The sequence below is a fragment of the Cibotium barometz genome, chromosome 22 (assembly GCF_041138505.1).
Source record: "Cibotium barometz isolate CiBa-2024 chromosome 22, ASM4113850v1, whole genome shotgun sequence".
Lineage (NCBI taxonomy): Eukaryota > Viridiplantae > Streptophyta > Polypodiopsida > Cyatheales > Cibotiaceae > Cibotium > Cibotium barometz.
Window position 1 is genome coordinate 2306240 of NC_141067.1, and position 17340 is coordinate 2323579.

Here is a 17340-nt window from a genome sequence, read left to right on the forward strand (position 1 = left end):
GCATCACTGCACATACTCGTACACATCTCTCCTCATGCGTGGCCAATGGAACTGGCATTAGAGCTTCTCCAAAGTACTGTTGATGCCCCGATGACCCCCAACAAGAGAGTCATGAGCATCGTGCAATGCAGCTGCTCTGTATGAAGATGTAAGACAGAGGCGACCTTTGTAAAGTACCCAACCATCTTGAATGTTGTAGTGGCCGGGCTCACCAGTCAATGCAAGACTGTAAGAGGTACCAAACTCCGCAGAATCAGGATACTCCTCCTTCATGCCGTCCACCTCCACTCCATCAAGCTCAATGACTGTGATGGGCTGAACTGTCTGCGATGTGCCGGATTTTCGGCTGAGAGCATCTGCTACATTTGCCTGGAAGATACTCGATCATGCCGCCAAACTGCTGGAACACTTGACTCCAATGAGCCTATCTGTCGCTCCAATTGGCGCTTGGCATGGTCTGTAACCATTTCAGTGCTGCCTGGTGACCGGTCTTGACCACAAATTCACGCCCATAAAGGAAGTACTTCCAATGCTTAAGGGCTGAAATTACAGCTAGCAACTCCTTGTCATAGACTGAGTAGTATTGTTGTGCACTGTCAAGTTTCTTGCTATAATATGCCACTGGTCTTTCCTGCTGCTGTAGAACTGCTCCAATGGCGATGTTGCTGGCATTGGTCACCACCTCGAAAGGCTCGTCCCAAGAAGCAAGCTTAAGGGCTGGAGCTTCCATTGCCAATTTCTTGAGAGCATGGAATGCCTCAAGTGCTTTGTCGGTAACTGCAACTCTTTGGCGCTTTGTCTTGCACCCTTTTAGAAGATCTATCAAAGGAGCGGAAACATTAGAAAAATTCTCCATGTGTCTGCTGTAGGCCTGGCAAAGGCCCACAAACGATCTAATCTGCTGAGCTGTTTGTGGGATCTCCCACTCTTGGATGGCTTGAATCTTTGCTGGATCCAATCGAATGCCATCTCCACTGATGATGAACCCGAGATAAGCAATCTCCTGCACTCCAAACTCCCTCTTCTTTGCATTGGCGTAGAATTGGTTGGCCTCAAATGTCTTCAAGACCTTCTCCACATCCAACAAGTGCTGCTCATAAGTCGAAGAGAAGACGAGGATGTCATCGAGGAAGATGAAAACACACTTGCCGATGAGAGGGGCAAATGAGCGATGCATCGTCTTGTTAAAGGTTCCTGGAGCTCCTGTGAGTCCGAATGGGATGACCACGAACTCAAAATGTCCACGTTCAGTCCGGAATGCTGTCTTCAGGATGTCTGCGTCGAAGATCCGAACCTGGTGGTATCCACTCTTCAAATCTATCTTTGTGAAAAACTTAGCTCCATCTAATCTCTCCAAGATATACTCTATGCGAGGCATTGGAAACTCGTTCTTGATGGTGAGCTTGTTCAAGGCTCGATAATCCACACAAAGACGTGCGGTCTTGTCCTTCTTCATGACGAACAGGACTGGGGCTGCAAATGGTGAAGATGATGGTCGGATAAATTCGGCGCTGAGAAGGTCTGCTAATTGATCCTCGAGTTCTCCTTCCAAAGCTTTGGACAAGCGATAAGGGAACTGGCTAGGTGGTGATGCACCAGGAACCAACTCAATGTGATGGTCCTCCGGTCTGGAAGATGGAAGCTGTGGAGGTAAGCCGTCGCGCAACATGAGATGCTTGTACTTGGTGACGAGGGCCTCCATCCCTAGTTCCATTCCTGGCGCCACTGCTGAATCCGAAGTGGATCCAACAGAAGAAACTGTCTACTCTGTGGACTGCTGCGAGTGGACACGAACATACAATAATGCACAATCTGCACCCTTCCTGAGTACCCTGCAGGCTTGTAGATGGGAGATCAAAGGAATCCTTGGCAGGCGTCGGTCACACACAATCGTGATCGGTGAAGCAACTCCTTTTGTGATGAGTAACATTGCCTCCTTGGTAAAGATAACTGGTGTGTGAGACTCCATCCATGGATTTCCCAAGAGCATATCACAGCCGGTGAGAGGGGCAACCAAGAAGTCCCGCTCGAATGAGGCTTGCTGGATGGAAAATTGCACCTCCTCTGCTTTCTGAGTGATCTGCAGTCGAATGCCGGGGGTGAAACCATGAACATCCATGTCCACTGGGCTGAATGTGCACTGCAAAATGCGAGCCAATGCTGGAGAAATCTAATCCTCCGTACTCCCAGTGTTAAACAACACCGAAAACTGGTGGCCCTGGGAAGTGCCACAGGCGCGAAGCAAACCGCGAGGTCGCGGAGCGCCCTTCTGCTTATCTTCCATCAACACGCGTGGAGCGTGAAGAGTGGGGACATGATGAATGACTGCATTTGTTGTTGGAGCGGGGGCTGGAACTGCTGGAGTAGCCGCTGTGACTCTGGATGTAGAAGGGGTAGCTGCAGTCGTGGCAGCTTTGCCTTTCCACTTCATACAATCCTATTTCCTATGCCCTTTGGTGTGGCAATAGAAACATCTCTGCTCTCCCATGTATGCTTTCCGCTCCTCCTCAAAGAGAAACACGCCCGCTTTCTGCTTCTCATCGGGCGTCTGCTTGACTTTCGTCTTCTTACCCTTATCTGCTTGGGCCTTGTCTTCTTGGCTCTTGTTGCCTCCTTGTGAGTTGGCAGAACCTGTCGCCTGCCTTGGCTTTCCGCCGTTGAGCTCAAGCTCCTTGTATTGCGCCAATGCCACCGCTTCCTCATGTTTTGGGGTTGCGGTTGCGAATGGAATACTTGATGGAACTATCTAGTCCGCGTGAAACATCTCTGCTCTCTCATGTATGCTTTCCGCTACTCCTCACAGAGAAACCCTCCGAGTACGCCCGCTTTCTGCTTCTCATCGGGCGTCTGCTTGACTTTCGTCTTCTTACCCTTATCTGCTTGGACCTTGTCTGCCTGGCTCTTGTTGCCTCCTCGTGAGTTGGCAGAACCTGTCGCCTGCCTTGGCTTTCCGCCATTGAGCTCAAGCTCCTTGTATTGTGCCAATGCCAACACTTCCTCATGTTTTGGGGTTGAGGTTGCCAATGGAATACTTGATGGAACTATCCAGTCCGCGTGTGAAAGCACGAAGCTTCTCCTTCTCGGAAGTCCCGATCAACTGTGCTAATGTGAGAAGTTTGCTGGAATAAGTCACCACTGGCCTGCCTGACTACGTCCAAGCAGCGAACTCATCCTCCAATGTGGTAAGAAACTGGGGAGGTAAGAATCTCTGCTTGAAATCTGAGACGAAGGTGTCCCAGTCAAAGTGCGACATAGGGATCTGTGTGTAAGTCGGACCAATGCTGCCACCATGTAACCGCCTTGCCTGTGAGATGAGGGGCTGCCAAGTGAACCTTATCTTGCCGGTCCCTGATTTTGGCCAACGGGAAGTGGGTCACAAACTGGTGGATGAACTGCGTGACTGCGCTATGGTCGCATTTGCCATCACATTTGACAAAATTAGGCGCACTGCGAACCAAAGGCTACTGGTTTGTGCTAGAAGAAGCACTTGCTGCTGGGCGAAGCAATTCTTGGAACTCTTTTGTGCGAAGCTTGCGCTCCTCACGCTGCGATCTCGCAAATTGTTGCAAAAGCATCTGCAGGCCGTCCTGGTCTAGATTAGAGGCATTGTCGGTCTCCTCTCGTCGACGGAAGCCTCATCCGTGGCTTCGTCCCGATTCTCCCTCTTCTTCATTGATGCGAGAAAGCTTGCTTGGTGGACGGGCTGAAGATTCTGCTCCCCCACTGGTGTGGATGCACGCAAGGCCTCGACTTGGTCCTGCACCAGAACAATTGAAGTGGATAGAGTATCCACCTGAGCAGTAAGCAACTCTATCTTGTCCGACATGTCGGCGATGCTTGAGATCAAAAGGTCTCGAATATCCTCCAATGTAGTCATGGTGACTTGCTTTGCGTGCTGCTTACTGGAGAAGACTGTTGTTGGTGAAAAAAAATCACCCTAGTTCTTGCTTAAGTTAGTGACAAAATCACTCTGCTGCTTGTTGATTGAAGGCTTGAGTTAGTGAGAAATCACTTTGCTCTGATACCAATGTAACATGCACCAACCCTTGATGAATGACTCGGTCGGCACACACCCACTTGTGCGGAACTTGAGGAAACTGAACACAGAAAACACCACTGCAGATAGTGCTTACGTGCGTGCGTGTGTACTCACTTCAAAGCAATGATGCGGGATGAGAGAAATCAGACTGGGATGGGGAACGGATACCAAAAGGTATCCTTTATGTTTACCAGCTGTTTTTACACTGTTCGGGCAGTAAATACCCGGCTGCGAACTTTTTTTGATGATATCTCTTCAACGAAAAGTCCAAATGACGTTCCGTCTGCGCTGCTGTACTGTTGGAGATGTCTGCTACGCAGGAAAATAGGTTCCGTGATTTGCGCCGCGAATCCTGCCGCGATTTCCGGGCTGTACGGACTACTGGTCTGCTGCTGCTGGACTGCTTGTTAGAAGGTGTTGGAAACGCTAGAAGGCTTTTCCTCTTGCTTGATGCATGAAAAATAAGGAGGAAGAAGGCTCTTTAAATACCCCTCTAGGATTTTAGCCGACTCACATTTGTTTGTCCTCCACTTTAATCAAATGATTTTAGTTGTTTTAAAACCATTCAATTTTGACTGAAATTTACCCAAACTGGTCCCTCCGCTACTCCGCCCGTCCGACCTCAGAATTGAGATCTGAAACTTGCGTCTAGCTCGTCCAGTTCCATAGCTCACCCGGAGACTCTCCGTAGCGGCATACGACAACTGCGGGATTTTGCTAAAAATGCAAGCGGGCAACTGCAGGTATTGCGGGTAACTGCTGATAACTATTGTACATGCGGTGTCACCGTGCTCCACTAGGTGGTGCACGTGACATATGGGGCCAGTATGCAGCATCATTATATATTGTACCTGGACAGCCACCATTACCAGACCCCCCAGAACCATGCCCAGATACGAGTACCTTCTTTACCACTGAGATGGTGAAGAAGGCCATTGACAGGATGAAGACAAGGAGAGCATATGATCATGAGGGTTTGGTAGCAGAGCACTTGATACATGCTAGAGATTTGTTGTCAGAGGTTCTTGCACGGTTGTTTAACCGCGTTGTGTGAGGGATTACCTGAGTCTTGGAGATTATCTACTATTGTACCTATCTTCAAGGCAGGGGATCCTACGATGCCAGAGAATTATCGTACCATTATGGTAGGACACACGTTGACACGGTTGTATGCATCCATTCTTGAGCAGCGACTGAGTAGATGGGCAGAGAGTGAGGGCATACGAGCAGCAAGACAGGCTGGTTTTAGGAGAGGTTTCTCCACTCTGGACCGTATTTTTACACTCAGAGCTATTATTGAGGAGGGTAGGGCACATGGGAGGCGGATGTATGTGTTCGCAAGTTCAGTTCCAGGAACCTCGAACAAAGCTTTGGCTCTTAGATACCTTGGTCGCTTCAGCTATGCTTTATGGGGTTCAGGTTTGGGGGCTGTCTGTGGATCAAGACAGTTGGAGGAGTATGGAGAGGCCCTTGGTTACTATGATCTCTCCGATGATCAGAGCCAAGGCCTCGATACCCCAAGCGATTATCCGAGCGGAGCTAGCTGCTCCTCCTTTAGATATCGAGGCTCTTACCAGATCAGTGTCATTTATGCACAGTCTATGGGATACACACAGAGACAGATATGCTAGATTGGCCCTTGAGTCCTCCAAATAGTTAGCGATACAGGGAGACACATCATGTTGGTATGCACAGATGACATCATGGTTTCAGCATGGATAGATTAGCTTGCTTCGGTTTCGCAAGTCCATAACCTTCAAAAAAAAAATTATCTTGTTGTTGTGGGTATCACTCAATATTAGTCCTTGGGTCTCTCTCTCTCTCTCTCTCTCTGTCATTTCAGTTCTTTGTACTTTGTACTTTTCGTACTCAGACATTGTATCAGATTCACCAGTTGTAACCTTTTGGTCTCATAGGTCATTTTGGCCTTTTGAAGACGTTAATATAACATTTCATTTCATTTCATTTTCATTTCTCTCTCTCTCTCTCTCTCTCTCTCTCTCTGTCTCTCTCTCTCGGAGATGTAAGATCTGCCATTGGGGCAGAACCAGGCAGAACCATGTGCCTCGAGCATAGGAACACAAACCTGGTATATGTAAGGTTGTCACTGTGGTACGCCTATGGAGGGTAGTTCTTCCCTAGGAGGAATGGAGAGACATTTTGACACAGGGAAATGACACCATTGGTTGATCGTCTTCAACATCTTTGACCGCAGTGAGTGCATGTGGACACTAGATATTAATCTTGTGTATCAAGAACTACTAGCCTCGTCCACCGATATTGATGGAGCATTCCCATATCCATCGGCAAACATCTACATTGGGTTTCACATCTCCATATCCATCGGCATCCACATTCTCATAGGCATTCTCATGCCATCATCTTCATGCTAGCTCATGTTGTGTTTCTTGCAGATAATAGCATTACACATTCGGCGTGTAGTTCTTTACCGTCATCATGGCATGGCACATTCTTCTCCTCATACCACTCATACCACTTTTGCATCTCTTTGCTATTCATCATGCAATAATTATTGACTTTTGATCTCATGGCCTCATCAAACACAACTTTGTAACTCCATTTCCTTGTGGAACCTCACCCACAACCCGATCATCATCCTTTGTACTCCACAAGTGAGGCATGTTTATGTGCAAGGTACCCTGAAATAAACACACATGACTCTTGCACTAACCACCCCTCTGCCATTGATCCTTCTGGTCATGCTTTTTGTCTCACAAATCCCTTCAAAGTCTTCATAAACCTTTCTAAAAAGAACATCCAATGAGCATGCACTGCTCCTGCAAGTTGAACCGCATCAACTAGGTGCACTAGCAAGTTTACTATTTAAGATACTCGTTGGAAAGTGCTCCTCTATTAGACACACAATTGGAATGGCATCTTCTCTAGTACGCACAATGGTTTGTGGGTCAATTTCCTTGAGGGAGACCCACCTCACCAATTCCCCTAGCTTGTAGATGCATAAGTGCACTTCCTCATTCAAGCATCCATTTATTGCAGCCAACAAAACAAACTACAAAAAGAACTATAATTACAAAATGCTCATAGAACTTACTTAACAATAATATACTACAAAATTTGTAGGAACAATAATATACTATAAAATTTACTTAACATACCTAGAGCATTTTATGCCATTCATGAGTCTTCAAACCCGAGAGGTCATCGTCCAATGTAAAACATCCCTTGAGGGAGCACATTGTGCCCATTGGTGTACGCAACCCCTCTATTATCCGCTTAACTACTTCCTCCTCCACTTTGCTTATCACCCAAGGTGCGGGTGGTAGAACTCCATCGTTATTATCCCATAGATGCTCCTTTATGTGTATAACCTCTAAGTCCCTACATTGTCCATGAGTGTTGCACCTGCCGATTATGTGCTCCCATATCAAACACGCCACATTTTTGAATATGCGCATTGGGTTAAGAAGATTATTGATTAGCAAATGGTGCCAATAGGGCAAAGTATGAAAGAAATTGAGACCTTTCATTCCAAGGATTTTCTTCTTTTTGTTGGGTTCACATGGCTCCCACTGATCATACCAATCTTTAGCCTTCCTCATTGTAGGTTTTGGTTCCACCACATTACGACATTGCAGATTATCTTCATCAAAGTACTTTTGGTGACCCTCACACACAACTTTGTGAAGATTTTTAGAGCTTCTACTTTTAAGACTCATTCCACATGGTGGACATGCATGGTGACCATTGACAAATAGGCCGAAAATATCTCCATACCCTAGATAATCATGCATTTTCCACATCATAATTGCCTTCAAATTGAAATTTTTATGTCACCCAACCCTTGATTTGTCGTCCACATCAATACCATGCCACATGATCTGCAACTCCTCTATAAGAGGGGCAAGATATACTTGAATATTTGTTGGCTTTATTTTTCTAGGGAAAATAAAGGATAGAATCATGTGCCCCTTCTTTATGCACAACCATGGTGGGATATTATAGTTCACTAAAACCACTAGCCAAGTAGACCACTTTGTTGATTTCATTCCATATGGATTAACACCATCAATTTCCAAGGCCCAAGCATATATTTTTAGGCTCTTGTGAGAGCTCTGGCCATTATTTGTCTATGTGTTTCCAAGCCTCACAGTCAGAAGGAACCGTAATCTTGCCATCCTTTCAATGTCCCTTCACATGCCATGACATTAGTGAAGCAATAGATTTGCATTAAAACATATGCCTTAGCCTTAGGATGAGTGGAAAATATCATAACACCTTACATGGCACATCTCTTCCTTGAAGATCCTGTCTGTAGAGCGGTTGACTCCAAATTTGGGACATGTTTGTATATTTGACAAGCCCCCCCAATATAGGACACAATCATTTGGACATGCATGTATGGCCATGTAATCCAATCCCACATATGCTAAAGTCCTCTTTGCTTCTCCTGGAGAGTTGGGCATACAATTTTCCTCTAGCAATAACATTTGCATTTCTTTAAATAATGCGGACACACTTGCATCCGACCATCCAAAGGTAGCCTGCAAATTTAACACAGACAATAAGGCCCTCAATTTTGAAACCCTCCATCCTACATACAATGGTTCTTTGCATGTCTTCCTTATGAACTCTCCCTTTGCATCATGTGCTCTACTTTCCCTTGGAGTACAGTCTCAACCAAGGCCTCTATCATCTCATCCAAATTTGTATCATCTTCTATCTCACATGCAACATTGTCTTTAGATGGTATCATAGCACACTCCACTTGTGCTTGCTTCTCCCCATATGCTCCAATACATGCCAGGTTTGAGTCCTCTCATGATGAAGATAGATACATGTGGGATTATATCAATGTCTCTTGCATGTTGTTACATATCATTGTCACATGCATGCCATTAAAAATAATCACATGGGCTAAAAAAAACAATGGGAAATGGGTGTTACCATGTCATCTTGCGGAGGATTTAGAACTATGTCCCTATTAAACTCTCCATGTTTTTGTACATGTTGTAGTGAGATCCTACGCCACCACTTTTGATATTTGCACAACTTAAATGGACATAACACCCATTTCTCCTCCCACTCATGTGTTCCCTCAAGAGGACCTTTGGTGGTTGATAGGTGGGTCTCTTGTTTCACCATGCACCTTCCCTGCAGTTTTTAAAAAGTTTTTTGGTTGGAAATACTGCTGAAAATCTCAACGTTTAATGTAAGCGTTGGAAATTCCAGCTTTGGCTAATGCTGATATTTGTAGCTCTGACTAATGCTAGAAAATCCAGCACTGGTTAACGTTGAAAATTTTAGCATTTTTTGTGTAACCACTGAAATTTTGAGCAATTTTGACTTTTTTTTAAAAGTAAAAGTGCTGAAAATAACAGCGCTGGCAAAATAAAACTTTTCCCAGGGCCATCGTTTCACTCCATATTTTAAAATAATGAAAATACAGAGCTATGCCCTTGCTGTAGATTGATGCCACCCCTTTCCTTTGAGCTCCCATACCTTCACCCCATCTCCATCTAACCCGCAAGGGCAAGTTTAGGGCACATTGAAGAAGGTATGATGCCTCCCTCTCTTGCCTCTCTCTTGATTTTTGTTTCCCCCCCGTATTCAAGAAGGTATGCTTTTCTCTTCTCTCTCAATATTAGGTGTTGAATCCAACTCTCCCTTACTCTCAAACCCTATGTTTTTTGTGTCACACATTGAAGCTTATGTACCCTTATCTCAATGTGCATGCATGTTCTCTCTCTCTCTCTCTCTCTCTCTCTCTCTCTCTCTCTCTCTCTCTCTCTCTCAACAATGTCATTTTCTCTCAATGTTCTTGTGTTTATTGTAGAGCACTTACAGTTCGTGACTCCGGAGTAGCCATCTTCTCTAGCAACCCTTTGCATACAACACCGCTGCTTTGGGTATGTTTCTATCTCTATTCTACACACTTACACACTATTTCTCTCACTTCTATTCACTCTAAGAATACATTGGTTTATTGTTAAATAACCTATTTTTAAATATTTTTATAGCTATGGCAACATACAAAGTGGGTGATGTAGTGGACCTATTCAAAGGGGCAACCGTAGTTGCAAAGAGGACCATCATGCATATGGGCTCAGATGCGATATTGCACGGCAACTCACTCCCTCATGCACACTTTGGACTGTCCATCAATGTGGTATACATGCCGAATGTGGAGATTCTGTTTCCACCTCCTCACGAGCCGGATGTATTGAAATTGGGACAGACACAAGGCTATGCCATTGCATGGCCAAGTTTTGCTTGTGCGATATGTATGTCCTCTTAATAATTTGTCCATTTGTCTTATGTTTTTTTGCATATGGAGAGCATATTTTCTCTATGCATGTACCCAATGTGCTACCATAGCAAGCATGCGGATCATACATATGGTCCACGTGCGCAATGCTAGTGCATGGGGTACATTTGGAGAGCGTATTTGCTCTCCAAATGTACCCAATGCACTAACATAGTGCATGCGGACCATATGTATGTTCTGCATGCGCTATGGTAATGCATTGGGTACATTTGGAGAGCACATTTGCTCTTCAAATGTACCCAATGTGCTACCATAGCACAAGCATTTATATACATATGGTCTGTATACACTATGTTAGTGCATTGGGTACATTTGGAGATAAAATACGGTCTCCAAATGTACCCAATGCGCTACCATAGTGCATGCGGACCATATGTATGTTCCACATGCCATATTGTAGTGGATTCAAATAATTAGGAGAGCAAATAAAATTTCCAAATCTACCCAGTGTGCTATCATAGTGCATGCGGACCATATGTATGGTCTGCGTGCGCTATGTTAGCACATTGGGTACATTTGGAGAGAAAATACACTATCCAAATGTACCCAATGCACTACCATAGCGCATGCAGACCATACATATGGTCCACATGCATTATGTAAGCACATTGGGTACATTTGGAGAGCATATTTGCTCTCCAAATGTACCCAATGCGCTAACATATGGCATGCAGACCATATGTATGATCCTAGACAGATTCAGCAAGCAAGCACATTTCCTTCCAGTTAAGAAGACCATAAAAGCTGATCATATGGCAAGAATATTTCTTGCACAGATCTTTAAGCATCATGGTATGCCAAAGATGATCGTCAGCGATAGAGATCCTCGCATGACGAGTCTCTTTTGGCAAGCACTTTTTGAGAACATGGGGACTAAACTTCATTTCTCCTCAGCTTACCACCCCCAGACAGACGGCCAAAGTGAGATTGCTAATGCTACGATATTAGATCTCCTAAAGTGCTATGTCTCAGCAGATAGACAATCAGAATGGGAGAAGTATTTACCATTAGTCGAGTTTGCTTATAACAATACCATACACTCTTCTACTGGTAAAGCTCCTTTTGAAGTCATATATGGGAAGCCCATGTTGCTTCCCATATTAGTTACAAAGTAGAACATCTTCGCTGCAGATGAGTTTGTGCGTGACATAGATTCCGCCTATAGTCAAGTTAAGAGAGCGATTCTTCGCTCTCAAGAGAAGCAAAAGAGAGAAGCAGACAAGCACAGAAGAAGACTTGATCTTCAAGTAGGACAAAACGTTCTACTTAAGTTTGCCAAAGCTAGACTTAAAATTCAAGTCGGCAAAGGCAAAGTTCTAAAGCTTTCCAACAGATTCTATGGTCCTTTTAAGATCATAGAAAAGGTCAATGATTTGACTGTTAGATTAGATTTGCCTTCACATTGGCAAATCCACAATGCTTTCCATTCTTCAGCCAGAACAGATCATTCACCACTCGGAGAGACAACTTAAGTCGGGAGTACTACATAGGAAGTATTTAGTTAAGTTTAAAAATTACACCCCTTTAGATGCAAAGTGGATGACTGAGTCAGATCTTAAGGACTACCCAGACATCTTGCATAGTTATGTTGACGCTCTACAGTTGAGGTCAACTGTTTAGAACCAAGAGGGATGTAACTATTCCAGAAATTCTAGATTTAATAAACTTTCTTTTATTGATTGTTATTTTAAGTTATGAGTACTCTCGCAGTAGTTGTGTGCACACTAGAATAGTTAGTAGGGTCCTAGATGTGCCACGACGGTGGTTAGAACATCTCAGCGGCGCGGGGACCCTAGCATATTAATTGTCCTGAGGCTCCTAAGATTGGGAAATCGGGACCTCATGTAGGGGCAATTAAGGCCTCAGAAAGAGAGGCTCAGAACAGTACAAGCACAAGAATGAGATGGGGTCCCTAAGACCTCCTAAGGCCCTAAAAGGCCTTAGGATAAGTAAAGGTTTACTTATTTTTAATAGTTTTAGATGTTTCCATAATGGGACTAATGTGACCTGGTGATGCCAGAGCAGTGCAGGTAAAGTGTTGAAGCATTGGTCCCGCAGCGGTGGAAACGGTAGGGTCAAAAAGTTAATGCATTAGTTTGTGTGGCCATGTGCATGTAAAGTGCACATTTAATTTAATAGTTCAAAAGTTTTTAAAATGAAAAGTGGGTGGTAGAACTCCATCGTTATTATCCCATAGATGCTCCTTTATGTGTAACCTCTAAGTCCCTACATTGTCCATGAGTGTTGCACCTGCCGATTATGTGCTCCCATATCAAACACGCCACATTTTTGAATATGCGCATTGGGTTAAGAAGATTATTGATTAGCAAATGGTGCCAATAGGGCAAAGTATGAAAGAAATTGAGACCTTTCATTCCAAGGATTTTCTTCTTTTTGTTGGGTTCACATGGCTCCCACTGATCATACCAATCTTTAGCCTTCCTCATTGTAGGTTTTGGTTCCACCACATTACGACATTGCAGATTATCTTCATCAAAGTACTTTTGGTGACCCTCACACACAACTTTGTGAAGATTTTTAGAGCTTCTACTTTTAAGACTCATTCCACATGGTGGACATGCATGGTGACCATTGACAAATAGGCCGAAAATATCTCCATACCCTAGATAATCATGCATTTTCCACATCATAATTGCCTTCAAATTGAAATTTTTATGTCACCCAACCCTTGATTTGTCGTCCACATCAATACCATGCCACATGATCTGCAACTCCTCTATAAGAGGGGCAAGATATACTTGAATATTTGTTGGCTTTATTTTTCTAGGGAAAATAAAGGATAGAATCATGTGCCCCTTCTTTATGCACAACCATGGTGGGATATTATAGTTCACTAAAACCACTAGCCAAGTAGACCACTTTGTTGATTTCATTCCATATGGATTAACACCATCAATTTCCAAGGCCCAAGCATATATTTTTAGGCTCTTGTGAGAGCTCTGGCCATTATTTGTCTATGTGTTTCCAAGCCTCACAGTCAGAAGGAACCGTAATCTTGCCATCCTTTCAATGTCCCTTCACATGCCATGACATTAGTGAAGCAATAGATTTGCATTAAAACATATGCCTTAGCCTTAGGATGAGTGGAAAATATCATAACACCTTACATGGCACATCTCTTCCTTGAAGATCCTGTCTGTAGAGCGGTTGACTCCAAATTTGGGACATGTTTGTATATTTGACAAGCCCCCCCAATATAGGACACAATCATTTGGACATGCATGTATGGCCATGTAATCCAATCCCACATATGCTAAAGTCCTCTTTGCTTCTCCTGGAGAGTTGGGCATACAATTTTCCTCTAGCAATAACATTTGCATTTCTTTAAATAATGCGGACACACTTGCATCCGACCATCCAAAGGTAGCCTGCAAATTTAACACAGACAATAAGGCCCTCAATTTTGAAACCCTCCATCCTACATACAATGGTTCTTTGCATGTCTTCCTTATGAACTCTCCCTTTGCATCATGTGCTCTACTTTCCCTTGGAGTACAGTCTCAACCAAGGCCTCTATCATCTCATCCAAATTTGTATCATCTTCTATCTCACATGCAACATTGTCTTTAGATGGTATCATAGCACACTCCACTTGTGCTTGCTTCTCCCCATATGCTCCAATACATGCCAGGTTTGAGTCCTCTCATGATGAAGATAGATACATGTGGGATTATATCAATGTCTCTTGCATGTTGTTACATATCATTGTCACATGCATGCCATTAAAAATAATCACATGGGCTAAAAAAAACAATGGGAAATGGGTGTTACCATGTCATCTTGCGGAGGATTTAGAACTATGTCCCTATTAAACTCTCCATGTTTTTGTACATGTTGTAGTGAGATCCTACGCCACCACTTTTGATATTTGCACAACTTAAATGGACATAACACCCATTTCTCCTCCCACTCATGTGTTCCCTCAAGAGGACCTTTGGTGGTTGATAGGTGGGTCTCTTGTTTCACCATGCACCTTCCCTGCAGTTTTTAAAAAGTTTTTTGGTTGGAAATACTGCTGAAAATCTCAACGTTTAATGTAAGCGTTGGAAATTCCAGCTTTGGCTAATGCTGATATTTGTAGCTCTGACTAATGCTAGAAAATCCAGCACTGGTTAACGTTGAAAATTTTAGCATTTTTTGTGTAACCACTGAAATTTTGAGCAATTTTGACTTTTTTTTAAAAGTAAAAGTGCTGAAAATAACAGCGCTGGCAAAATAAAACTTTTCCCAGGGCCATCGTTTCACTCCATATTTTAAAATAATGAAAATACAGAGCTATGCCCTTGCTGTAGATTGATGCCACCCCTTTCCTTTGAGCTCCCATACCTTCACCCCATCTCCATCTAACCCGCAAGGGCAAGTTTAGGGCACATTGAAGAAGGTATGATGCCTCCCTCTCTTGCCTCTCTCTTGATTTTTGTTTCCCCCCCGTATTCAAGAAGGTATGCTTTTCTCTTCTCTCTCAATATTAGGTGTTGAATCCAACTCTCCCTTACTCTCAAACCCTATGTTTTTTGTGTCACACATTGAAGCTTATGTACCCTTATCTCAATGTGCATGCATGTTCTCTCTCTCTCTCTCTCTCTCTCTCTCTCTCTCTCTCTCTCTCTCTCTCTCTCAACAATGTCATTTTCTCTCAATGTTCTTGTGTTTATTGTAGAGCACTTACAGTTCGTGACTCCGGAGTAGCCATCTTCTCTAGCAACCCTTTGCATACAACACCGCTGCTTTGGGTATGTTTCTATCTCTATTCTACACACTTACACACTATTTCTCTCACTTCTATTCACTCTAAGAATACATTGGTTTATTGTTAAATAACCTATTTTTAAATATTTTTATAGCTATGGCAACATACAAAGTGGGTGATGTAGTGGACCTATTCAAAGGGGCAACCGTAGTTGCAAAGAGGACCATCATGCATATGGGCTCAGATGCGATATTGCACGGCAACTCACTCCCTCATGCACACTTTGGACTGTCCATCAATGTGGTATACATGCCGAATGTGGAGATTCTGTTTCCACCTCCTCACGAGCCGGATGTATTGAAATTGGGACAGACACAAGGCTATGCCATTGCATGGCCAAGTTTTGCTTGTGCGATATGTATGTCCTCTTAATAATTTGTCCATTTGTCTTATGTTTTTTTGCATATGGAGAGCATATTTTCTCTATGCATGTACCCAATGTGCTACCATAGCAAGCATGCGGATCATACATATGGTCCACGTGCGCAATGCTAGTGCATGGGGTACATTTGGAGAGCGTATTTGCTCTCCAAATGTACCCAATGCACTAACATAGTGCATGCGGACCATATGTATGTTCTGCATGCGCTATGGTAATGCATTGGGTACATTTGGAGAGCACATTTGCTCTTCAAATGTACCCAATGTGCTACCATAGCACAAGCATTTATATACATATGGTCTGTATACACTATGTTAGTGCATTGGGTACATTTGGAGATAAAATACGGTCTCCAAATGTACCCAATGCGCTACCATAGTGCATGCGGACCATATGTATGTTCCACATGCCATATTGTAGTGGATTCAAATAATTAGGAGAGCAAATAAAATTTCCAAATCTACCCAGTGTGCTATCATAGTGCATGCGGACCATATGTATGGTCTGCGTGCGCTATGTTAGCACATTGGGTACATTTGGAGAGAAAATACACTCTCCAAATGTACCCAATGCACTACCATAGCGCATGCAGACCATACATATGGTCCACATGCATTATGTAAGCACATTGGGTACATTTGGAGAGCATATTTGCTCTCCAAATGTACCCAATGCGCTAACATATGGCATGCAGACCATATGTATGATCCTAGACAGATTCAGCAAGCAAGCACATTTCCTTCCAGTTAAGAAGACCATAAAAGCTGATCATATGGCAAGAATATTTCTTGCACAGATCTTTAAGCATCATGGTATGCCAAAGATAATCGTCAGCGATAGAGATCCTCGCATGACGAGTCTCTTTTGGCAAGCACTTTTTGAGAACATGGGGACTAAACTTCATTTCTCCTCAGCTTACCACCCCCAAACAGACGGCCAAAGTGAGATTGCTAATGCTACGATATTAGATCTCCTAAAGTGCTATGTCTCAGCAGATAGACAATCAGAATGGGAGAAGTATTTACCATTAGTCGAGTTTGCTTATAACAATACCATACACTCTTCTACTGGTAAAGCTCCTTTTGAAGTCATATATGGGAAGCCGATGTTGCTTCCCATATTAGTTACAAAGCAGAACATCTTCGCTGCAGATGAGTTTGTGCGTGACATAGATTCCGCCTATAGTCAAGTTAAGAGAGCGATTCTTCGCTCTCAAGAGAAGCAAAAGAGAAAAGCAGACAAGCACAGAAGAAGACTTGATCTTCAAGTAGGACAAAACGTTCTACTTAAGTTTGCCAAAGCTAGACTTAAAATTCAAGTCGGAAAAGGCAAAGTTCTAAAGCTTTCCAACAGATTCTATGGTCCTTTTAAGATCATAGAAAAGGTCAATGATTTGACTGTTAGATTAGATTTGCCTTCACATTGGCAAATCCATAATGCTTTCCATTCTTCAGCCAGAACAGATCATTCACCACTCGGAGAGACAACTTAAGTCGGGAGTACTACATAGGAAGTATTTAGTTAAGTTTAAAAATTACACCCCTTTAGATGCAAAGTGGATGACTGAGTCAGATCTTAAGGACTACCCAGACATCTTGCATAGTTATGTTGACGCTCTACAGTTGAGGTCAACTGTTTAGAACCAAGAGGGATGTAACTATTCCAGAAATTCTAGATTTAATAAATAACTTTCTTTTATTGATTGTTATTTTAAGTTATGAGTACTCTCGCAGTAGTTGTGTGCACACTAGAATAGTTAGTAGGGTCCTAGATGTGCCACGACGGTGGTTAGAACATCTCAGCGGCGGGGACCCTAGCATATTAATTGTCCTGAGGCTCCT

The 17340-nt window shown here is 43.5% G+C and overlaps 1 long non-coding RNA gene across 1 annotated transcript; it reads left to right on the plus strand.

The window, feature by feature from the left end:
• Nucleotides 1-7898: 7898 nt before the first annotated feature.
• On the plus strand, nt 7899-10158 carry LOC147626170 (uncharacterized). The gene is made up of 3 exons (XR_015268640.1): nt 7899-9575; nt 9855-9927; nt 10039-10158. It is a non-coding gene; the product is annotated as an uncharacterized LOC147626170 (long non-coding RNA).
• The last annotated feature ends 7182 nt before the right edge of the window (nt 10159-17340 follow it).